Source organism: Oncorhynchus masou, chromosome 3 (assembly GCF_036934945.1).
Source record: "Oncorhynchus masou masou isolate Uvic2021 chromosome 3, UVic_Omas_1.1, whole genome shotgun sequence".
Taxonomy (NCBI): Eukaryota; Metazoa; Chordata; class Actinopteri; order Salmoniformes; family Salmonidae; genus Oncorhynchus; species Oncorhynchus masou.
The window spans coordinates 17875719-17892522 of NC_088214.1; positions in this window are offsets into that span (position 1 = coordinate 17875719).

The following is a 16804-nucleotide window of genomic DNA, read 5'->3' on the forward strand; positions in this document are numbered from 1 at the left end:
ACTGTAATGACCTGACTAGATCATAAATGAACAATTGTCCAGACAGAGGCTTGAGTTTGCGAATTGACGGTTTATTAAACCAACTTTACACAGGCTACTGTTTGGGCGTAGCACACGCCAAAAGATGACAGATAACCCACAAGCCAATCGTGACCTTCTCTTGGGAAGCCCAGACGTAAGAGAGAGAGAATAAAGGCTGAACCTGGTCTTAACTTCCAATGCCCACCCCCTGCCCAACCCCCCTCCACGCCACTCCGCCAACCACCAGGATGCCCGGCATCAGAACATTCCAGGCATTCCCGTGATTGGCAGATAGCAGGTTGATTGACATGTCGGACCCCGCGAACACCGGGTACTGGTCAGTACAACACAACCACCTCCTAGCCTAACACATAACACACAGCTGTCTGTGCGGGTCGCTACACAGCCCCCACCACAAAGTCCCTCGTCCCCGAGGGAACAAACAAAGTCTCTGAAGCGACCCGGAGGTCTCCTTTGCCTGCGTGGCCGTGATGGTCGCAGAGTGCCCCTCTGGGAACCAGGGGATGAAGGCAGGGATATGGGGGACAAGGAAGCGGGAGCGGGTAATACAGTCCGTGGCTCTGGGGAACCACGCGGTGACACAGGGGGAGACAGGGGAGTGGGCTGTCTGGAGCCTTGTCTGCGGCACCTGAGGGTGGGTGCCTGGAGAATGTCATTGCCAGAGAGGGGAATTGTGGGGGTTCCTGGGGTTTGGGGAAAAGAGGCCCCTCTGTATGGGGCTAACCTGTCCCGGTGCAGTGCCACCTTTCTCCCCCTGGGAGGAAGCTGCACCCGGTACACAACCTCCCTACCCTCTCCAGGACACTGCAGGGTCCCACCCAGTGACTGTCCAACTTGGGGCATCTGCCTTTTTTCCTTAGGGGGCTGTAGACCCAGACCAGCTCCCCAGCCACAAAGTGCCGTCCCCGGGTGTGCACGTCATAGTTCCATTTCTGCCTCACACCTGCATTCACCAGCTGCTCTCTGGCGAAGGTGTGGGCTGTCTCCAGCGGTCCTGGAGTCTCCGGGCATACTCCGGCCCCGGAGGAACATGAGGGCTATCCAGGGGCCGACCAATCGCCATCTCCGCAGGGGTGCGGATCTCTCTCCCCAGCATGAGGAGGGAAGGCGTGCAGGAGGTGGAGTCTTGGACAGCGGAGCGGCATGCCATGAGGACCATAGGCAGGTGCTTGTCCCAGTCACGCTGGTGTTTGGAAGAGACGATGGCCAGCTGATGTCCAAGCGTTTTGTTGAAGCGCTCCACAAGGCCATCACTTTGAGGATGGAGAGTGCGGGTCTTGTGCATACCCAGCCTCTCACACATGGTGGCGAACACACGGGACTCAAAGTTTCTGCCTTGGTCGCTGTGGATGGACTCTGCAGCTCCAAACCTGCTGAACATCCCCGCTGTCAGGGCATCGACGATGGTCTCTGCCTCCTGGTCAGGCAGAGCATAGGCCTCGGGCCATTTTGTGAAATAGTCCATGGCCGTGAGCACCCAGCGGTTTCCACTGTCTGTGGTGGGGAACGGCCCAACTACATCCACTCCCACCCTCTCCATGGGAGCCCCCACTGGGAACTGTTGGAGCTGAGCATGAGAGCTGCCCCCAGTAGAAGCCCTGACGGAGACGGCGCAGTGTTTTTGTGACCCCAAAGTGTCCAGTCCCCACCCCCCCATGAGTACTCTGGAGCACAGCCTCCCGCAATGCTTTTGGGACCACCACCTGCCACCTCTCCTCTCCCGTAGCTGACTCCTTCCATGCCCGCTGTAGCACGCCATCAGCCATCCGCAGTCTCTCAAACTTCGACCACAACCGTTTGGTCGCGAGTGAGAGCGCTGTCACCTCTTCCCATGGTGGCCTCACCTGCGCCTCTACCCACTGTAGCACTGGCTGTAGGTCTGTGTCCCGTCCCTGCTGCTGCCGCCATTCAGCCACGTCGACAGTCTGCAGCTCGCAGCAGACAGGCCCGCTCGCCCGACACACTGTGGCACAGACACCCCCCTCTGCCCGCAGCTCTCTCTCCCGTCCCTCTCTCCGTTCACAGTGGAGGCAGCCGTCTGCAGTACAGGGCCGACGGGACATGGCGTCGGCGTTGGAGTGGCGTGCCCCTGCCCTGTGCACCACCGTGAAGTCATACGGCTGAAGCTCCTCCAACCAGCGTGCCATTTGCCCCTCTGGCTCTCTGAAAGACATGAGCCACTGGAGAGCAGAGTGTTCAGTCCTTACAGTAAAGGGCAGACCACCCAGGTAGTACTTGAAGTGTTTGACGGAAGCCACAACATCTAAGAGCTCACGCCGGGTGACACAGTAGCGGCGCTCATGTTTGTCAAATGTTTTGCTGAAGTACGCCACCACTCTCTCCCCCTCTGGCCCCACCTGGGCCAGCACCCCACCCATGCCCACATTGCTCGCGTCTGTGTCCAGGATAAAGGGCAAGGTGAGGTCAGGGGGGGCGAGCACGGGGGCCCCGATCAGTGCACGTTTGAGGGTGTTGAACGCCTCCTCACACTCCACTGTCCAAGTGAAAGCCTTGTCCTTCGGCAGCAGGCGGTTCAGTGGAGCAGCAACGCTTGAGAAGCCCCGTACAAACCTCCTGTAGTACGAGGCCAGGCCCAGGAAGCTCTTCAGCTGACGCTGGTCGGTGGGGGTGGGCCAGTCTCTGACAGCCCCTACCTTGTCCTCCATGGTGCTGATCCCCTCCTTCCCCACTCGGTGGCCCAAGAAGGACACCTCTCTCCTCATGAAGTGGCACTTCTCGGGGTGGAGCTTCAGACCTGCGGCAGCCACCCTCTCCAGCACACGCCGTAGCGCCCCCAGGGCTGACTGGAAGGAGCTGCCATGGGCCAGGATGTCATCGAGGTATACCAGACACTGCTGTCGGGGAATGCCATCCAGCACCCTGTCCATCAAACGCTCAAAAGTAGCTGGAGCGTTGCACAGGCCAAAGCACAGGACCTTGAACTGCCAGTGTCCTCTGTTAGTGGAGAACGCAGTTTTGGCTCTGGCCTCTGGGGAGAGGGGCACCTGCCAGTAGCCACTGCGGAGGTCTAGTGAGGAGAACCAGGAGGACCCCTAACCAGGTCCAGCGACTCATCGATACGTGGTATGGGGTATGAGTCCTTCCTGGTTACCTCATTCAGCCGCCTGTAGTCCGCACAGAACCTCAGCTTGCCCCCTTCTTCGGAACCATGACGACTGGCGCCGCCCAGGGGCTGTCTGAGGGCTCAATGAAGTCTGCCCGCTGCATCTCCAACACAGCCTTGTCTGCCGCCTCCTGGCGTGCCAGCGGGATACGGCGGGGACGCATCTTGATGGGTCGAGCATCACCTGTGTCGATCTCATGCTGCACCAGATGAGTCTGACCCACCTCTTCCTCACTCAACGCAAAGCTGTCTCTGAATTCAAACAGCAACTGCCACAACCGTTCCTGCTGCTCGGGGTCAAGACCAACACAGTTCCTCCCCCATATCTCCCTCACTGCAGACAGTGTCCTCTCCTCTCCCATCTGGGGTAGCTGGGCTGGGGGTTGCGGCCCGGGCTCACAGAGGGCTGTGTCATGGAGGTAGCTGGGGGAATGTAACACACCGCCGTAGGTGACAGGGGGACTGGGGAAAAGTCACACACAGCTGTGGGGAGGGGCGCAGCCATGAGTCTCTGCTGCTTTAACTGTTGGAGTAAAGGGTTTGTTGGGTTGAGTGAATGTGACATTAGGGGGAGCCATGGTGACTTCCGTCCCTCCCTGGAAGCTCAGTGTGCCCCTATTTAGGTCTAACTGGCAGCCTGTGCTCCTAAGAAAGTCCAACCCCAGGATACAAGGGTCCTGCACAGCCGCCACCCACACAGGATGACGCACAGTCCTGCCCCCTACTGTCAGAGTCATTATTCCCTTCCCTTTCATGGGTGCCAGCTCACCTGTGACTGTGCGGAGCTGCACAGTTGTAGGCTCACACTGAGTCCAACCTGGCACAATATCTGGCCTCACCAGGGTTACTGTGGACCCAGTGTCCACCAGGGCGGAGCAGGGCACCCCCTCCACAGTGACAGGGACATGACAAAAGTCCCCAACACAGGTCCGGCCCACCACAACAACAGGCTCCATCCGCTTGCCCTCGTCTGCTTCTGGGGGAAGTGGAGCCTTGCTTCCCCCGTCTGTGCCGGTGTGCTCCTCCTGAAGATGATGGTGGTTGGGATAGAAAGCCAGGGGTCCGCACTACCCGGTCTATGCGGACCCCGAGCCGTTTCCCTGAGCTCTGGGGGACATGGGGCAATCTCGGCGCAGATGGCCTGGCTGGCCACAACCCCAGCAGACCCTGGGACCAGGGCTTGTGTTTCGTGCCGCCTGTAGCGACACAGCCCGAATGAGTTTTGTCATTTCGGCCACCCAAGCAGGCTTTTCCGGCTCCGGGCTGCTCTGCCCCCAGCTCGCACAGAGGGTGTGTCTCCCTGCACCCCCACCAAAGCCCCAGCTGAAGCCCCAGCCCACACCAGCTCCCTCTCCAAAGCCATCTCCAGGCTGTCTGCAATGACTCAGGATGAGCCAGCTGGGTCTGTATGCGCAGCTCCGTAGGAGAAGCGCCCGTATGAACTGGTCCCGTGCTAGCTCACTCTGCACGGAGGGGGCATGTGAGCATATGCCCGCCGAGAGAGGCTCTCAATGTCATTAGCTAGCACCCGTAGAGGCTCTCCAGGCTGCCTGCGTCTATTACTCAGTTCGGAGCGCAGTAGCCCGGGCTGTACACACTGTCCATAGCGCCTCCTCAGTGCTCCCACTAAAGCACCATAATCATGCCTGTCCTCGGGGCTAATCAATATCAAACAGGCCAGAGCTTCATCCGTGAGGCATAAAGCCAACTGCAGTGCCCTTTCTTCATCCGACCACCCCTAAAATGAGCTAACAGTTCAAACTGAGCATGAAAAGCTTCCCAATCCGCCTTACCGGAATACTTCGGGGTCTTAACAGATACGGACGCAGCCGGGAACTGGGCGCCGCCATGTTTGTTTACATCCTGAGCCCCAGATTCCTCGCCACGCCGCGTCGACGTCGCCACTTCGGTCCGCCCACCAGAATCCGCGCGAAATACAGTCAACGAAGCACTCATGCCTGCTTCAGCCGCCATCGCTCTAACGTCCTCCCTCAAGCGGCCTCTGCGCTCCGACGCCCTGGCGATCTCCTCAGACAGAACCCCCGACGTCCATTCACACGCACCTCCTTGGCCATAATCGTCCCCTACCTCCACCTTCACTTTCGGATTCCCTCTACGCATTTTCAATCCCCGTTCTCACCTACGGTAGCTAGCCACATAACTTGTATCAACGTTTTTACTTCTGACACCAATGTAATGACCTGACTAGATCATAAATGAACAATTGTCCAGACAGAGGCTTGAGTTTGCGAATTGACGGTTTATTAAACCAACTTTACACAGGCTACTGTTTGGGCCGTAGCACACGCCAAAAGATGACAGATAACGCACAAGCCAATCGTGACCTTCTCTTGGGAAGCCCAGACGTAAGAGAGAGAGAATAAAGGCTGAACCTGGTCTTAACTTCCAATGCCCACCCCCCTGCCCAACCCCCCTCCACGCCACTCCGCCAACCACCAGGATGCCCGGCATCAGAACATTCCAGGCATTCCCGTGATTGGCAGATAGCAGGTTGATTGACATGTCGGACCCCGCGAACACCGGGTACTGGTCAGTACAACACAACCACCTCCTAGCCTAACACATAACACACAGCTGTCTGTGCGGGTCGCTACAATACAGTGGGTTCCGGTACTGAGTCAATGTGCGGGGTCATCGGTTATTTGAGGTAATTGAGGTAATATGTACATGTAGGTAGAAGTAAAGTGACTATGCATGGCTAATAAACAGAGTAGCAGCAGCGTAAAAATGGGGGTGGGGACAATGCAAATAGTATGGGTAGCCATTTGATTAACTGTTCTAGACTTGGTGCTCTGGTACCACTTGCCGTGCGATAGCAGAGAGAACAGTCTATGACTAGGGTAGCTGGAGTCTTTAGCATTTTTTTTGGGCCTTCCTCTGACACCGCCTGGTATAGAGGTCCTGGGTGGCAAGAAGCTTAACCCCAGTGATGTACTCACCCTCTGTAGTGCCTTGCAATCGGAGGCCGAGCAGTTGGCATACCAGGTCGTGATGCAACCAGTCAGGATGCTCTCGATGGTGCAGCTGTAGAATTATTTTGAGGATCTCAGGACCCATGCCAAGTCTTTTCAGTCTCCTGAGGGTGAATAGGCGTTGTTGTGCCCTCTTCACGACTGTCCTGGTGTGTTTGGACCATGACAGTTTGTTGGTGATGTGGACACCAAGGAATTTGAAGCTCTCAACCTGCTGCACTACAGCCCCATTGATGATAATGGGGGCGTTTTCGGTCCTCCTTTTTCTGTAGTCCACAATCATCTCCTTTGTCTTGATCACGTTGAGGGAGAGTTTTTTTTATCCTGGCACCTCACTGCCAGGTCTCATCGTTGTCGGTGATCAGGCCTGTTGTGTTGTCATGGCAAACTTGATAGTGTTGGAGTCGTACCTGGCCATGTAGTCATGGGGGAACATGGAGTACAGGAGGGGAATAAGTACGCACCCCTGAAGGGCCCCTGTGTTGAGGATCAGTGTGTCAGATGTGTTGTTACCTACCCTTACCACCTGGGGGGCGGCCCGTCGGGAAGTCCAGGATCCAGTTGCAGAGGGAGGTGTTTAGTCCCAGGGTCCTTAGCTTACTGATCAGCTTCATGGGCATTATGGTGTTGAACATTGAGCTGTAGTCAATGAACAGCGCTCTCACATAGGTGTTCCTTTTGTCCAGGTGGGAAAGGGCAGTGTAGAATGCAAAAGAGATAGTCATTTAGGCAGGTTACCTTGGTGTTCTTAGGCACAGGGACTATGGTGGTCTGCTTGAAACATGTTGGTATTACAGACTCGGTCAGGGACAGGTTGAAAATGTCAGTGAAGACACTTGCCAGTTAGTCAGCGCATGCTCGGAGTACACGTCTTGGTAATCCGTCTGGCCCTGCGACCTTGTGAATGTTGACCTGTTTAAAGGTCTTAGATCGGCTACGGAGAACATGATCACACAGTCATCCAGAACAACTTATGCTCTCATACATTGACTTATATCAATAAATGGGCAGATGAAGACGGCAGAATGCTCAAGGCAGTCCAACTGAAAGGTTACAGTAACTGGATCGAGGGTTACGTTCACGATGTACAAGGTAAGATTATGTATATGTGGGTTTTTTTTGCAGACAGTTTGTTGCTAGCTCGGTAGCTACTGTTAACAGTAGTTGGCTAATGTAATGTCGTACATGGCTGAAAAAGGTGTAAAGTTGCCATTTTAACATGTCTTATTTGACAATATTGCTGAATGTTTTCAGCTATTGCTACATCCAACCTTTGTAGCTAAGTAGTTAGCTAATGTTTCCTGTTTTGTTGTGGCTGTGCTTACCATCTTTGTTTAAGACTCAAGTATGGTTTCACAGCCAGGAGTGAGTGAGGCAGGTGTAGGGTGCATTCGTAAATTCCCTCTGGCTATCTACTCCGATTTCAGACCACTCTCGTCTGAGTGTGCCAGAGTTCAGAATAACAGATTTATTTATGAGCGCTCAACAGCCATTGAATATGGCCGGTGTCAGTAAATGTTAGCAAAAAAAGTGTAATTCAATTATTGCTAGCAGCCCAGTTAGTCATCAACACTCTGGATAACATGAAAACAGCCTATCCAGCTCTGCTAGGGCGAGTAAAATCAAATCTAATCACATTTTATTGGTCACATACACATGGTTAGCAGATGTTATTGCAAGTGTAGCGAAATGCTTGTGCTTCTAGTTCCGACAGTGCAGTAATATCTAACAGTAATCTAACAATTCCACAACAACTACCTAATACACACAAATCTAAGTAAAGGGATGGAATAAGAATATATACATATAAATATATGGATGAGCGATGACCGAGCGGCATAGGCAAGACGCAATAGATGGTATAAAATACAGTATATACAGTTGAAGTCAGAAGTTAACATACACTTAGGTTGGAGTCATTAAAACTCGTTTTTCAACCACTCCACAAATTTCTTGTTAACAAACTATAGTTTGGCAAGTCGGTTAGGACATCTACTTTGTGTATGACATAAGTAATTTTTCCAACAATTGTTAAGACCGATTATGTCACTTGTAATTCACTGTATCACACATCCAGTGGGTCAGAAGTTTACATACACTAAGTTGACTGTGCCTTTAAACAGCTTGGAAAAGTCCAGAATATGATCTCATGGCTTTCGAAGCTTCTGATAGACATAATTTGAGTCATTTGGAGGTGTACCCGTGGATGTATTTCAAGGCCTACCTTCAAACTCAGTGCCTCTTTGCTAGACAAAGAGGAAAATCAAAAGAAATCAGCAAACAAATTGTAGACCTCCACAAGTCTGGTTCACACTTGGGAGCAATTTCCAAATGCCTGAAGGTACCGCATTCATCTGTACAAACGATAGTACACAAGTATAAACACCATGGGACCACGTAGCCGTCATAAAGCTCAGGAAGGAGACATGTTCTGTCTCCTAGAGATGAACGTAGTTTGGTGCGAAATGTGCAAATCAACCCCAGAACAACAGCAAAGGACCTTGTGAAGATGCTGGAGGAAACGGGTACAAAAGTATCTATATCCACAGTAAAACGAGTCCTATATTGACATAACCTGAAAGGCTGCTCAGCAAGGATGAAGCCATTACTCCAAAACTGCCATAAAAAAAGCCAGACTACGATTTGCAACTGCACATGGGGACAAAAATCATACTTTTTGGAGAAATGTCCTCTGGTCTGATGAAACAAAAATAGAACTGTTTGGCCATAATGACCATCGTTATGTTTGGAGGAAAAAGGGGGAGGCTTGCAAGCCGAAGAACACCATCCCAACCGTGAAGCACGGGGGTGGCAGCATCATATTGTGGGGTGCTTTGCTGCAGGAGGGACTGGTGCACTTCACAAAATAGATGGCATCATGAGGCTGGAAAATTATGTGGATATATTGAAGCAACATCTCAAGACAGTAAGGAAGTTAAAGCTTGCTCACAAATGGGTATTCCAAATGGACAATGACCCCAAGCATACTTCCAAAGTTGTACCAAAATGGCTTAAAGGCATACTTGTGGCACAAATACTTGTGACAAAGTCAATGTATTGGAGTGGCCATCACAAAGCCCTGACCTCAATCATTTAGATGCACTATTGTAAAGTGGCCTGATCAGAAGGTGAATTCAAAGTAAGTCGCCTGACCTCAATCTTAAATGTAAATGTAAATATAGAACATTTGTGGGTAGAACTGAAAAAGTGTGTGCGAGCAAGGAGGTCTACAAACGTGACTCAGTTACACCTGCTCTGTCAGGAGGAATGGGTCAAAATTCACCCAATTTATTGTGGGAAGCTTATGAAGGCTACCTGAAATGTTTGACCCAAGTTAAACAGTTTAAAGGCAAGGCTACTAAATACTCATTTAGTGTATGCAAACTTCTGACCCACTGGGAATGTGATGAAATAAATAAAAGCTGAAATAAGTCATTCTCTTTACTATTATTCTGACATTTCACATTCTTAAAATAAAGTGGTGATCCTAAATGACCTAAAACAGAATTTATTAGGATTAAATGTCAGAATTGTGAAAAACTGAGTTTAAATGTATTTGGCTAAGGTGTATGTAAACTTCTGACTTCAACTGTACATATGAGATGAGTAATGCAAGATATGTAAAAATTATTAAAGTGACTAAAATGGTCAGTGAGGTGTTCTCTCATTTGTGTCTGGAAGTAGCTAGCAAGTTAGCCAACATTAGCCCGTTAGCTTGGGTGCTTGACTGAGTTTGTAAGGTCAGAACGCATCCTGTGTGCGCTCTGAATGCTCTAAAGAGCCGAACGCTCTGAATTTACGAACACCCAGAGTACGCTCTGGCTCTCCAGATTGAATTTACGAACGATTTTGCTCAATGTGAAATAATGATCCGTACATAATTCATGTAGTTTGCTGGTCAGTTAGGTAAATGGGGGTGTAGTTGAATATGTCAGTTTCTACATGCAAATTAGGATAAATTTACTTTAGAATAATCCGGATAATTAGTTTGGATGCAAGACTCGAATTGTGGTGGTATGTGTTCTAGTCGTGCGCTAAAATGCCACGAACTGTGCGATATGTGTGTAAAATGTAGAACATTTTTATTTGCATCCAGAATAATACATTGTTAAAATAATGAATAACCACTTTCTCTGAAATGACATGCCTTTTGTATTCAAGTTCAACCTGTTTCAATTCGCAACATGATTTCAAATCTGCTTACTAAACACGCTGCTGAAATGCAAATGTTTATGGATTTAATTAGATTTAATATACCGAATTTAATAATTTTGGCCCTACCAGAAAGTTACAATAACAATACCTTGTAGTCTTTAAAAACATTGTTGAAAATCCGTCAATCTATGCAATAATCAAACCTTTTTGATATTCATTTCAAGCAAGTACTCTATTATGCTTTGTTCTCCTTTTGGCTTCTCCTTTGTTTTAGCCTAAGTTAAAAAGAAAAGAAAAATAACAATTTAACCTTTTATTTAACTAGACAAGTCAGTTATTAACAAATTATTATTTACAATGATCCCGGGTCAATTGTACACTGCCCTATGGTACTCCCAATCACGGCCGGATGTGATACAGCCTGGATAAGTTCATGCATTACGAAATTGTATGGACAATCCATATCATTCTGTTCTTTCTGTGACCCTTATGGTGTATCGAAATAAATATTAGGCCAACTTGTCTAACTCAAGTCTCTATTTTTTTCCCCCACGTGGAGTTCTCCTCTGAAAGTCCATTCTTCATGGAGACTAAATACAACTGCAAAGCTGGCCAGGGACAGTGCAACCATACCATCGGTTTACTGTAAACCTTAGCTCATTACAATAAATTGTGCTACACCTCTGCTCCACCAACAGATCTCTAAACATCCTTGCCTCAAACATTCCCCCACATATGGCAGGTCTGAATTCCAAACCTGTAAAGACAGTTCAATTATCTAATGTTAAGCCACCATAGGAAAGACTATGCACCTGCCAACAAGGTCCAGAGGACTTGAGGGGATAAATGAGTGTTTACTTGATTCAGTGATTTACTTGACTTTGAAATCTGTTTAGAATTCCAGTTACATGATTGAAACATGTCTATAATTGTAGTTATCCTATGTTTGAAGCTTGAGCTTTTAAAGAATTGTGTTCATAACTGTTGTGAAATGATTGATGCTGGAGACCTGTATTTTGTCATTGTTTGGAGAGAAAATAATTGTCATGGTATTCTTTACAGGTAGAAATGCAATAGATTGATGTACTGTAAATCACAGACATTCAAGGTTCCCCCTTAAGTGTTAAAGTTGTGCTGTACATTACACAAATGTATAAGTTCTTACAATAAACAATCATTCTTAATTCATGCGCATATAGTGAAGGTGGGTAGGGGCACAAGATAAATGTTCTATAAAACAGTGACCCTTTGAAAGTTGAGTATAGGACATACCAACAGCTGATTAACTGAACCGGCGAGTGTCAACTCTAAGCCTGGCAAACGGATTTCATGGTGTCCTTCTGAACCTAGTGTATAACATTGTCGTGTCTTTGGCTATGCCGGATTAAGTGATATGACATGCTATTCAATAAAATAATTTCCCCCGTAATTAATATTACCTGATTGAGCTAATCATGTAAATGTGATTAACTAGAGATTCGGGGCACCACAAAATAATATTTATAGAGCTGTTATCTTCCAAATAAACTATTAAAGACCTAGTAATATTTTACATCAATAGCAGTCAATATTAATCAGCATCTTAATTCAGTCTCATCTGAAAGTTTTAAATTCTTTGTTATCTGCACGAACCCTGGCTAACAAGTTGAATCAGCAATACAAAATTAGTTTTAATGATTTATTTACTAAATACCTAACTAATCACAAAGAATTACACATACACATAATTAAATCATAACTTGATTACAAATTACATCATAAAGGAAAACGTCCCTAGCGGGCGGAACAGATATGACAGCTTGTTACACAAAAGAAAAGGGCTGGTTTTGAGTGAAAGAGCGGGAAGACTGAGGAACAAAGGGCGAAGCTGTGCTATCGTAAATACAGAATCTTATACATTCTAAATTACCGCCCATTTGGAAAAGGAAAATGCAATAAATATTTACTCTGAGCTGCGCTTCGGTAGGTTGGTGGTAGATGGAAGGCCGTGTTGCCCAACCGAGTCCTTTGTCCTTTGAAGAATGTCTCTGCTGGTAATTTGGGTATGTTGTAGTAACGCCGTTGTGCAGTAGATGGGATACTCTGTCTGTTCCTTCCTAACCTGCGTTTGCAGCTGCTGTTGTTAACTCAATGGCTTGGAGGTATCACTTCTGTAGTGAATAAGAGTTCAAAGTTCATACCATTCGCAACCAAAGCTCACGCTGATGTTGGCTTTGTTCTGTAGTTATTATCTGAACCATTCTGACATCAGACCGTCATCCTCACATCCTCGGAACAGGAGGTTATATTGTTGTCAAGGCTTTATATAGGAAGGGAGAGGAGGGCGTGTTTGAAAAGTTTTATAGCCCATGTCCCTTCACCGGGGCGGGCCACTGATTGAGCAGAGCCCTACCTTATGGAAACCCAAATCTCACATTTTAGAAGCTAAAATCACATGTCATCCCATCACGCATAATTTCATATTCAAACATTTAAATTGAACAACAATTCCATGTGAATCCGATAACTCTGATGTGTAGACTTTCCACTGTAGAGTTTATGTCATCTTATCATTGATGAGAATGTCTCAGATGACAACCGAACTGACATCATATTCATTAAGTACCACCGCATATGTTCAATTGGTCGGATTACAAGAATATAGTTCATTTCCCCCCACCTTCTGATGTTCCCAGAATCTCTATGTTAGGTTAACAAAGGGTTTTGCAAATGTAACATCAGTAGGGTAGAGAGAGGAAAAAGGGGGGAAGAGGTATTTATGACTGTCATAAACCTACCCCCAGGCCAACATCAGTTTGGGTTGATTTGTCATCCTTTCAGTTGAGCGTACTAGCTCTTTTGCCTGTCTAATGAAAGTTGATGCTATTGTTATGCAACCTCTTGCTAGCTAGTTATCACAACAAATGACTAGTTAGACATGTTACGACTTCGGGTGTGCTCTTAAATTCAATCTGGAGTGCCAGAGTGCGCTCGTAAATTCAGAGTGTTGTCAGATTGTCCGTTTATAAATTCAGAGCGTTTCACTCTCGGAGCGCAGACACAAGACGTATGTGGCAGGGTCAACAGGCAATTACGGACAACAAAAAAGAAAACCAGCCACGTCACAGACACCGACGTCTTGCATCCAAACAAACTAAACACCTTCTTTGACCGCTTTGAGGATAATATAGTGCTACCGACGCGACCAGCTATCAAGGACTGCGCCCTCTCCTTCTCCATGGCCGACGTGAGTAAGACATTGAAAGTGTTAACCCACGCAGGGCTGCTGGCCCAGACGACATCCCTAGCCACGTCCTCAGAGCATGTGAGGACCAGCTGCCTGGTCAATCGCTCCCTATCCCAGTCTGCTGCCCCACATGCTTCAAGATGGGTACAGGAACAATGGTGGCCAAGACGGCAAAGATTACTGGGGCGGCAGGTAGCCTAGTAGTTAGAGCATTGGACTAGTAACCGAAAGGTTGCAAGATCGAATCCCCGAGCTGACAAGGTAAAAATCTGTCGTTCTGCCCCTGAACAAGGCAGTTAACCCACTGTTCCTAGGCCATCATTGAGAATAATAATTTGTTCTTAACTGACTTTCCTAGTTAAATAAAAGGTTTTAAAAAATACTATCACCCCCTAGCAATCACTTCTGTCATCATGAAGTGTTTTGAGAGACTAGACAAGGATCATATCACCTCCACCTTACCTGCCAACCTAGATTCACTTCAGTTTGCAAACAGGTCCACAGACAATGCAATCACACTGCCCTATCCCATCTGGACAATAGGAATAAAGAGTTTTCATCTATATTTTTCGGAGCTGTCTACATACCACCACAGACTGGCACTAAAACCGTATACCACCATAAGCAAACAGGAAAACACTCATCCAAATGCTCATCCGGGGACTTCAATGCAGGGAAACTTAAATCAGATTTACCTCATTTATATCAGCATGTTAACTTCTTTGGGGTAGGGGGTAGTATTTTCACGTCCGGATGAAAAGCGTGCCCAGAGTAAACTGCCTGCTACTCAGGCCCAGATCCCAGGATATACAGTGCCTTGCGAAAGTATTCGGCCCCCTTGAACTTTGCGACCTTTTGCCACATTTCAGGCTTCAAACATAAAGATATAAAACTGTATTTTTTGTGAAGAATCAACAATAAGTGGGACACAATCATGAAGTAGAATGACATTTATTGGATATTTCAAACTTTTTTAACAAATCAAAAACTGAAAAATTGGGCGTGCAAAATTATTCAGCCCCCTTAAGTTAATACTTTGTAGCGCCACCTTTTGCTGCGATTACAGCTGTAAGTCGCTTGGGGTATGTCTCTATCAGTTTTGCACATCGAGAGACTGACATTTTTTCCCATTCCTCCTTGCAAAACAGCTCGAGCTCAGTGAGGTTGGATGGAGAGCATTTGTGAACAGCAGTTTTCAGTTCTTTCCACAGATTCTCGATTGGATTCAGGTCTGGACTTTGACTTGGCCATTCTAACACCTGGATATGTTTATTTTTGAACCATTCCATTGTAGATTTTGCTTTATGTTTTGGATCATTGTCTTGTTGGAAGACAAATCTCCGTCCCAGTCTCAGGTCTTTTGCAGACTCCATCAGGTTTTCTTCCAGAATGGTCCTGTATTTGGCTCCATCTATCTTCCCATCAATTTTAACCATCTTCCCTGTCCCTGCTGAAGAAAAGCAGGCCCAAACCATGATGCTGCCACCACCATGTTTGACAGTGGGGATGGTGTGTTCAGGGTGATGTGCTGTGTTGCTTTTACGCCAAACATAACGCCCCACCTTCCTTAGGGTCCAACGTTTTGCATTGTCGCCAAAAAGTTCAATTTTGGTTTCATCTGACCAGAGCACCTTCTTCCACATGTTTGGTGTGTCTCCCAGGTGGCTTGTGGCAAACTTTAAACGACACTTTTTATGGATATCTTTAAGAAATGGCTTTCTTCTTGCCACTCTTCCATAAAGGCCAGATTTGTGCAATATACGACTGATTGTTGTCCTATGGACAGAGTCTCCCACCTCAGCTGTAGATCTCTGCAGTTCATCCAGAGTGATCATGGGCCTCTTGGCTGCATCTCTGATCAGTCTTCTCCTTGTATGAGCTGAAAGTTTAGAGGGACGGCCAGGTCTTGGTAGATTGGCAGTGGTCTGATGCTCCTTCCATTTCAATATTATCGCTTGCACAGTGCTCCTTGGGATGTTTAAAGCTTGGGAAATATTTTTGTATCCAAATCCGGCTTGAAACTTCTTCACAACAGTATCTCAGACCTGCCTGGTGTGTTCCTTGTTCTTCATGATGCTCTCTGCGCTTTTAACGGACCTCTGAGACTATCACAGTGCAGGTGCATTTATACGGAGACTTGATTACACACAGGTGGATTGTATTTATCATCATTAGTCATTTAGGTCAACATTGGATCATTCAGAGATCCTCACTGAACTTATGGAGAGAGTTTGCTGCACTGAAAGTAAAGGGGCTGAATAATTTTGCACGCCCAATTTTTCAGTTTTTGATTTGTTAAAAAAGTTTGAAATATCCAATAAATGTCATTCCAATTCATGATTGTGTCCCACTTGTTGTTGATTCTTCACAAAAAAATACAGTTTTATATCTTTATGTTTGAAGCCTGAAATGTGGCAAATTTCGCAAAGTTCAAGGGGGCCGAATACTTTTGCAAGGCACTGTACATATTATTAGTAGATCTGGACAGAAAACACTCTGAAGTTTCTAAAACTGTTTGAATGATGTCTATGAGTATATAACATAACTCATATGGCAAGAAAAAACATGAGAAAAAATCCAACCAGGAAGTGAGAAATCTGAGGTTTGTAGGCTTTCAACTAGATTTCAGCAAGGCTTCCACTAGATTTCAGCAGTTTTTAGAACCTAGTTTGATGCATCTACTGTGAAGTGGGCCCAAATGAGAGGGGAATGAGTCAGAGGTCTACCAGAGAGCCACAAGCTGGTCACGTGCCTTCACATGAGAGGTAGCTTGCATTCCTTTGCTTTTCTACAGACAAAGGAATTCTCCAGTTGGAACATTGAGGATTTATGTTAAACATCCTAAAGATTGATTCTATACATCGTTTGACATGTTTCTACGGACTGTAATGGAACTATTTGGACTTTTCGTCCATACTTTCCGCTGGACTGATTTGTCGTCTGAGCGTCGTACTCAGATTATTGCATGATTATTGCAGATTATTGCAGATTATTTGCTTTTTCCATAACGTTTTTTTGAAATCTGACACAGAGGTTGCATTAAGGAGAAGTGGATCTAAAATTCCATGTATAACACTTATATTTTCATCAACATTTATGATGACTATTTCTGAAAATTGATGTGGCTGTTTGCAAAATCCCTGGATGTTTTGGAACTACTGAACATAACATTCCAATGTAAAATGAGATTTTTGGATATAAATATGCACTTTATCGAACAAAACATACATGTATTGTGTAACATGAAGTCCTATGAGTGTCATC